Raw genomic sequence first — 9,407 nt, forward strand, 5'->3', positions numbered from 1 at the left:
TTAACAGAAACTTCACTTTATGGCAGGTTAATAGAAATTAAAAATTTGTTTATAAATAATGTAAATAATTAAAGAAGAAAACTCAATAAATTTGAACTTTGAATGGAGGGAGATATGTTAAATAGCTTTGCTTTAACAAAAGGAGCAGCAAGGGGGACGGCTCGTAAATAATTTTATGGCAAGAAAATACAGGCACATAATTAGACAGATTTATAGCTCAATTACACATATTACTGGAAAGAAATATTTTTGATTTGCATTTTCTTTAAGTAACAAAAAAATATATATAATTGAGTAAAGCAGCAATTTTTTTATTATAACATTTATATAAGATTTTTAAAAATGAATTACAATATTCACGAATCCATATAAGTCTAATGATAAATGTACATAAACTCTATAATTTTTGGTTAATAAACTTAAATAACGCAATGCCTTTGCTTCATTGCAAAACGAGTAAAAAATAAATAAAAAGCAACAAAAACAAAAAGTCATAACAGAAATAAAAAAAAAATGAAATTAAATGCATAAGCTTTATGTGCACACGTATTACACAAACAAAAATTCATTGCCGACAAGGCGAATAAAGGGGCAAATGTGTAAATTTGGGGTTGTAAAAAGCTATTTGGATTATGCATGTGACTGCTGCGTTGTGTTGGTGTTGTTTTTGTTATTGTATTTGTTGTAAAGCACATAAAGTAGCAATAGACGTGCAATAGTGTTGGCAAGCTCCCTTTGTGGTTTTTGTTGTTATGATAAATTCATACATATTGCCCCATTGTTAAAATATTCTTCGTGATGTTGGTATTGTTGTACTTTATTACAAGCCATCGTTGTAATTGTTATTACTGTCGGGTAATAAACTTTGTCTGTCGTTATTGTCGCTCTTGCCGCTGCTCTTCTTATTGTTGTTGCTGTTAATCGTCAAACGCGATTCGCATGTCAATTGCTGTTGTTGCTTATCTTAATCGTTTGGTCATAATAATATGCGATGGAACATTAAAAGCAGCAGTTATAAAAACAACAACAATACTGTTAACAATAGCAACAACACTGTGTAACAACAGTGATTTTCGAATTAAGCTTTAATTTCTTCTTTTGATGTTTACTAGAATAAATGTTTTAATTTGTGTTAATTTAGTTTGATTGCATTTTACGATAATTAATTTTTATTTTCTTTTTTTTTTAAAGAAAAATTGTAATTGATTATCGCAAAGAGATAGTATTAAATGACCTAGACCTAAATTTTTGCCCTAATTTTTAAATTTATAGAGCAAAATAGGAAATAATTGGACTTGCGTTTTTAGAAGTGATTTAAAGGCTATTGAAAAGTAGAAAAAAATTAAAATGTTTATTTTTTTTTTTGTGGATTAAGACTAAAAAATGATTCAATTTATTTGTGTATAATACAGTGTTTTTTCGCAACATTTTTTCAAATTTATAGTTTTTATTAAGAAATGTAGGTAAATTAATAAGATATGAAACATAGACTCTTCGTAACGTATTTAATTCATATAGGCCGTGTGCGAGTTCGAGTAAATTTATGGTAAATTGAAGGAAATAGTAAATTATGTCGGTATGGCAGCGAATGTTGGTATTTACCAGAATTTCAAGTAGGTTAAATTAGATAAAAATTAGGTAAATTAGGTATTACCATTGTGAAAATTTTATATGTTTATTAAATAAATAAATAAATTTGAAAACTAAAAATAATAAATAAGTGCAATAAATAAATAAATAAATAAATATTTACATAAGTGCAATGCAAAAAATGCCTAGGAAATTTTAATTTACTTTACCTCAATTTACTCGAACTTGCACACGGTCATAAATAACGCTTTTTTATGCATATTATTTGCATACTATATCATATTTATACTGTACTGGAGAAGATATTGAAACCAAAAATATTTTAGTTACATTTATTTATAGCTTTTTTTTTTGCATTTGGTTAAATACCTGCAACAAGATTTTTTTAAATCTAATTTGACAAATCCGTGTATTCAATATACTATTCAGTACATTACTGAATTTATAATAATTAAAAAAAAAACAAATTAGAGGTGAACTCAATTCTAAAGAAGTGAATGTACCTTTTATGATATACATTTTCATTTTTACTTCATCGACAAATATTGAGATATGAAGAGTATTACGAAATAATTAATATTTGAATTAGGTAGAATTTTATTCCACTTAAGAACACACTTTTAAAAACTTTTTGTATATGGAACATAAATTTCATTCTTATAACTAAATTATGCAAAATAAGATTAACACTAGTAGAGTACTCTCATTATTAACGACATGTGTCTGACTTATCATCTTTGTTGTTTTGACTAACTCAAGCGTTGTATGGTTGCACATTATATACTTTGTTATCTTACAATCATAACTGATCAAGACTACTCCATTTATATTAGTTGCTCGACAACATTTTTTCGGAGTTTTTAGGGCGTGTGCGAGTTGTTCTAATTTCATGCTAAACTAAATGCAATTTTGCGTGTAATTTTTTGTAGTGCACACATTTAGCAACAAAGTTGAAAAAAGTGTGCGAGTTGCATTTTTCTAATTAGGCTCGATTTAGTCACGTTGATATTCTAAGGACGTGTGCGAGTTAGGCTAAGTTGATGCTAAACCAAATGGAAGATTTTTTGGGATTTTTTACACTGCACACCTTTAGCCATTTATCGCAACTTAGTCTAACTCGCACACGTCCTAAATACCAACATTTCACTACATTATCGGCACAATTTAGAATTTCCCTTAATTAAAATGCAAATTAGATCAACTCGTACTCGGCCTTAGATATTAAACATGTTACAATATTAATCTATAAAATTATAATATTATAATATTTATAAAAAATTTGTTTAATTGTTTTAATTAATCTCAGTTATGTATTATGCAGGGTTCGAAATTTAACACAAGGTGTCGAAATAGAAAAATAAATGACCTTAAAAATAACTGATGAATTTTTATAAGTACCCTGCTTTTTATACTCGAAAAAATCGATTTTAGGAATCACCAAAATTTTATGTATGTGTGACTATATAACTACATATGAATAAAAATAAGCCACACTTTATATCGGCCTTATACCTTATAAGGAAAGCACCCTTCGCCATCAACAATAACAACAACAATAATAAAGTAAGAAAATTGCACTTCCAACAAGAAAAAAATGAAAAAAAAAAAATTGGGTAAAACCCAGACAACTTTGATATATATAAATTGTTATTATAACAGAAAAATATAATTTTTTATCTACAAAAAGAAGGGAAAACCGGAACAAACTTGAACTAGCACCATCACCTCACCAACAATACCAAAAACAACAATTTTGTGTTTATTAACAAAAAAAAACCTACCACCACACCACATCAGATCAGAGACGTAGTAACCTCTTGCCAACTGCCACACGCAAATTACCAAAACGCCTGCATGTCTATGTATTTACTCAAGTCAAACCTTTGCTCAAGCGGCAAGTACTCCCCTTACGACTACGATTTACAATTTACTTGTGGAATATTACCGTTCTTTGAATGTTAAGACAGGATATGGCACGACATCAAGGAACCCCAAAAGCAGCGAAACCATTTAAAATGATTTAGTGTAACGACCAAAAACTCCTGCAGCGATAGTGTGCAACTGTATTTCCACTTACTGCCAACTGTGTTACCCCCCATGCCTAAAACCTACAGGGTATAGTGCCACACTTTACTTATTGTTTTTATTTTATCCAACAAGTACATACAATGAAATAAAGGGGTGTGAAACGCCCGCCAAAGAAAGTAGAAACATACCCTTAAGTTTTGCCGGTGGCGAAAGTGCTGCACGTTGCTCAAAATAGTGCTGGCGTAACAGTGTCTACTGCTGTTGCTGCTGTTTTGTTGTTTTGGTTTTTGGAAAAACCTTGAGTAGAAGGGCAAAGGGGGGTGTGCACACACAGTATAAAGAACTTTAAATGTATAAAGGATAAAAAAGTTTGCTTTATGTAGTTATGCGCCCGCGCGTTTTTGTGTTCCTTTTACCGGTGAACTTTTCAGTTGTTTTTTATTTATTTATTTTTTTTTTTTTTGCTTTTTCTGTTACGAACAAAAATGTTACGTGCAACATTTAACAGGAGTTCAGCGAAATGTGAAAAGAAGTGTGCAGCACTGTATTGTGTAAAACCAGACGAAAGAAACTGTTGAATGAGGCGGAAATGAGGAAAAGCGGAAATATGGAACGGCTGTGTACAGAGCAGCTAAAGGATATGAAAGGGTCGTTGTTCGACGTTTTCGATTTCAATTTCACTTTCAATTGAAATTTGTAAGCAATTCCAATTTCACAAAAATAAAGAAAAATCCCCAAAAATTGAAGAAAATCGGTATTACAGTATTGGTAGTGAAATTATCGAGCAGCAGTTAAAACGACGGACGAAGACAAATTTGTCGTCTCGTGAGGAAATCACATTAAGCTCTAGTAGCTCTTGTAGTGGGTAATCTTCATAGCCTTGTGATTTACTGCAGAAGATTTAAGCATGGCTTAAGGGTATTTTTCGTAATTGAAAATTTTTGCTTTTTGCACTGGGAGTAAAAGAAAATGTAAAAATAAATAAATGAAAATAACTAAAATATTTTATTTGACATTTGATTTGAATTTCCGTGAAGGAAATTGTTAGCTTTGGGCGGTAAATAGAAAAATATGTTAATCCTTCGCAATAAATTACTTAAGTTTTATAGAAATTCAATATTGTTTATATTTGTCTTACAGAGCAATATATTTCAGTTTATTTAGAAGCAATTAAGGGAATTTTTTTTAAATAGAAGAATTTTAATTTTAATTTGCTTCCTTTCATATATATTACGTTTTGGAATTTCTAATTTGTAATAAATGGCTCTATGCTATGGTAATAATTAAAGGAATTGCCAGAGAAAAAATTCTGTTGAAAATTATTATTTAAAATTAAAGGAATTTTTTTTAAAGGTGTTAAATCAGATAAAACAATGGAATTTAAGAATTAAGTATAACTGATTCTCTTAATACCATATTCTATATATTATTTTTAGAACTAAATTATATTTAAGTTATAATAATAAAGAGTATCCTTAAATTATTTAAATAGTATTTTTTAATTATTACCTCAAAAATGAACATTATTATAAATCGATTAAAATTCTTTAATTTAGCAAATTGGTATTTCTGAAGATTTAAATAAAATACAAATACATCTTTGAAGTAATATTCTTCCTAAAATATTTCCTTGTTATAAAACAGTTTTAGACTGCTCTTCGCGGTAATATTCTCCTCCCAAATAATTTTTAACTCATACTGCATCGTATTATTCTTGTTGTTGCAAGCGGCTTAGTTTTTACCAAATTTGTTTTTTTAACCAATATTAAAGTAGCTTAGTAAGTAGAAATGCCTAGATATAGATAATACAATAATGACAAGATGAGAAAGGAAGGAGGCTGTGCAATGAAGTGTTAGGCACGACTGGCAAGAAGTTTTATTTCAGAAATGGGTTCACTATTTTAGTGAAAAAGAGCAAAATCAGGAATCCTGGATTCAAGTTCAGAAAGTTTATATTTCAAAGGCACGGAGTCGGAAACCATTAAAACTCATGTAATACTTTTATTCACAAATAGTAATTGCGTATTCTAATCTACTTTCGTCTAGAAATGTTCATATTACCAATACAGTAGTACAGTACGTTTCTTGTGCTTGTGTTTTAGTGTCGGACACTCCCCAAGCTCATGGTATGCAGTTTTTCTCTCTTCTCTACAGTATCTGCAGTTTGAGATGCATTGAATTCTAATTTTGTTAAGTGATTATTTAATCTACAGTGACCGGTCTTAGATTGTTCTTAGATTATTCTCTGTGCCGTTCTAAAGAATGGATAGATTTTCTGGAATCCATTTTAAGTGCACCTGATTGTCCAACCAAGTATATTTAGCTTGGCAATGCACTCCTGGTAGGCTCCTGGTAGCCACCTGGTAGGATATGAGTGCCATTATAGCTGACTGACTGTCAGTCAGTATTGGAATTTTACGGTTCCGGTAGTTACGTTCAACGTTGAAACTGGCGCATATATTTATAGCGTATATTTCCGCTTAAAATATGGTTACATTATTTTCCAGTGCTTCCCAGTATCTTTTGCCTGGTCCATATATACCAGCTCCAGCTCCGTTTGTATACCATGCTATCATGTTTCCTTTTATTATTTAATTTAATATTTTATTGAATAAGCCATTACAATTGGAAAGTTTGGAAAACTTATAATTTCCGTTTGTTTTAAGTTAAAACAAAAAAATTCATTTAAACATCATTTATAAAAATAATGTCTACATTTTTTATAGGATTTTGACAACAAATTGTTTATATTGAATAAAATTTCTTAAGAAAAAATACATAAATAAAAACTCATAAAAATATAGATATTTATCTGAATCGTGACGTTAAATACCTGGTAATAAATTTTTTTGCTATGTCAAAGTCGTATTTATCTACACAATCGACTTAGTTTATGAGCTTATGTTACTAAGTACATTAAGAAAAGTAGAAGAACTTTAAAATATATCAATAAAATATGGCATAGGTATGATAGAAGGACAACACATATTGTAGGAAAATTGTAAGAAACGTGCTATTTTAAGTACAAAGTGCTGTTAAATTTATAGCTATTTAATGATTCGAGAATATAAATTATATATAAAATTCATATATCGGTTCATGCTATTGTTTTGTTTATAAAATCCACGTTTGGAAAATAAACAACGTATTATACACCTCTATTGCAGTCACATTTTTTAGATTGCCTCATATTTGCTGCTTCAGATTTTAGCTGAAATAACACCAATCGCGTCAATACACATGGGTTGTTGCTGCAACAAATATTTGCCCATGGACCAAATGTGCAGCAATAATAGAAATCAAGTGCAGAGTAAGCTCCAACACGTCCATTCATTCTGAATTTTTATTATGCTTTTGCTGCGTATGATGCCTAAATTGAATTGGATGCGAGACGTACGAGTATGTAAAGAACGGAACCATACCATGCGCTCTTTGTATTAGCACATTACACTCTAACTAGTGTATTCATATAGTATTGTAGGTTTAGAAGTCGAGTAATTTTGATTAGGCCTAAAACTTTTTCAACTCTAAATGCACAGAAATAACAACAAAAATATAAGTAAATAAACAAACCAACAAATAAACAAATTTACGAACTTATATTTCCTGGCTGAAACAGCTTCATGTGTAATTATAGTAGGAAGAGCAGAAGTCCATTAAAACATATACTAAAGCTGAATGAAATCATACAACTACAAAATATAGCAGATCTACTGCTGTAATGTTTATATATACAAAACTATGCTCGTACTGCTGGTACTGCTGTTCTTGGTTTCCTGTAGCTGTCGGAATTTATTCTATTTTTCTTTCACTTTTTTTTTTTTGACTTCAATTTCATCTTCATATTTTGTTTGGAAATTTTTATAACTTTTTTATTAGACTTTTTAAAATGTGCAATTTAAGTTGTTACTTCTTCTAGAAACAAGTAAGACTCACACGTGTTTTTCTAATGTCTTCAGTGGACCACGCACTGCGCTCTTAGATTGCGCTACGTGCGCAGCAAGTACTCTTAGACGGTTCTATTTGCGGATAAACTTATTCCTTGGTATTGCTACAGAATTTTTTTTTGTTTTGTTTTATTTTGCTACTACTTGAGTCTATTAAATTTACGAAGCGTAACGCCGCGGGGCGCATTCTAACTTCCCAATTGATATAAATTACAAAACTTAATTTGAATTGAAATGAATTTATGGTTGTTTATAAGTATACATATATAGATATATATAATTGTATATATATTTCCGACTGAGTTTTATATTGGGCAAGGTACGTTTATAAAATTTATTAGCACAGACCAAAAAGCACAACAACGAAATAATGTTTATCCTACAGCTCATGCGACAACGGGTGGTAGCAATTGAGTAATATTTGCAGTAATAAATTTTTAAATTCTATTGATTAGCAAATTAATTTAAATCAAAGTGTTGAAATAATTCCTGCCACTCAAGAGGTGTTCTAAGTGTTTACATTTAAAAGTAATTAAGTTGAATTTGTTCAAGTAATAAAATAAAATACAATAAAAATTTTAAGTATTTCAGAGGAATTATTTCTTTAATGTTTTATACACAAAACGGTTCATCATACATATAAAACTGGTAAACCACAGCACAACAACAAAGAAACTTTCTCGTACACTTATTATTTTTTCAATAGATATAAATGAATATTAAGCAAGTTGATCTCAAAGGAACTCTATCCTTTCTTATGAACGACGCAGAGGAAAAAGAAAGAGAACTCTATTGGGAATGACTACCAAGACTATAAGAATCTAAAATGCTTTTAGAGACTTACAATCTAAAACGCTTTAAAGATTGCATAGCACAATTAAAAAATAACCTAAAAATTATTGCGGGATTATTTACCGGTCAGTGTAGATTGAATAATCACCTATCGAAGTTAGGAATTCAATCTAACTCAGACTGCAGATACTGTAAAGAAGATGCTTCTACATACAGAATAGTATTGAAATAGTATTCAACAGCTGATTTATGATTTCGTTCTAATATAAACACAGCAATTGAATTTATTAATAAAAAATTTCACAGCAAGTTAACTAAACTCCAGAAAAATGTGTGAATATAAAAGTCAAGTACGGCTTTAGGTTAGTTGGCTAATGAACGCTGACTCTGAGCTTTAAATTTGGCAGGGCACGAGTTCAATCACTGGTACTTGCAATCTCAAAAAATTATTTACGAATAATTAAATACAAGAATTATTTCAAAGACCACTGATGATGGGTATTTGGCACTACTCGAAACAGCTGTTTGGTTAGCCAAAAATTCAATTAATTAAAATAATACAAAATGAAATTTTGTTGTTGTAGTTCACTACTTTTCGAACCTCTTTGTTATTATTATATATTACATATCATGTATTACATATTATATATTACATATCATGTATTACATATTATATATTACATATCATGTATTACATATTATATATTACATATTATATTATATAAAAGAATAATGATAGGAATATCTTTATATATTATAGAAAGAAGTATTTGAAGAATGTCTGGTCAAAATTATACACATTTTGAATTTTTCACATTTTGACATTTTTCATTCATCTTTAAATTTTATTATTTTATTGTTTCACCGGAATACTCTGAACGTAGAGTTGAAATTTATATCTTAAGTTCCTTAGACACTATTACAAAAATTCCCCAGATCCCAAGAATTATAGTAATAACGTTACCTAATATTACGTTAGGTAGTCAGAAGTTATTGAGTTTAGCAATATCGTCATTATTTTCGTTTTAAAATAAAGAATATTTTTGACAA

The sequence above is a fragment of the Teleopsis dalmanni genome, chromosome 1 (assembly GCF_002237135.1).
Source record: "Teleopsis dalmanni isolate 2A chromosome 1, ASM223713v2, whole genome shotgun sequence".
Classification (NCBI taxonomy): Eukaryota; Metazoa; Arthropoda; class Insecta; order Diptera; family Diopsidae; genus Teleopsis; species Teleopsis dalmanni.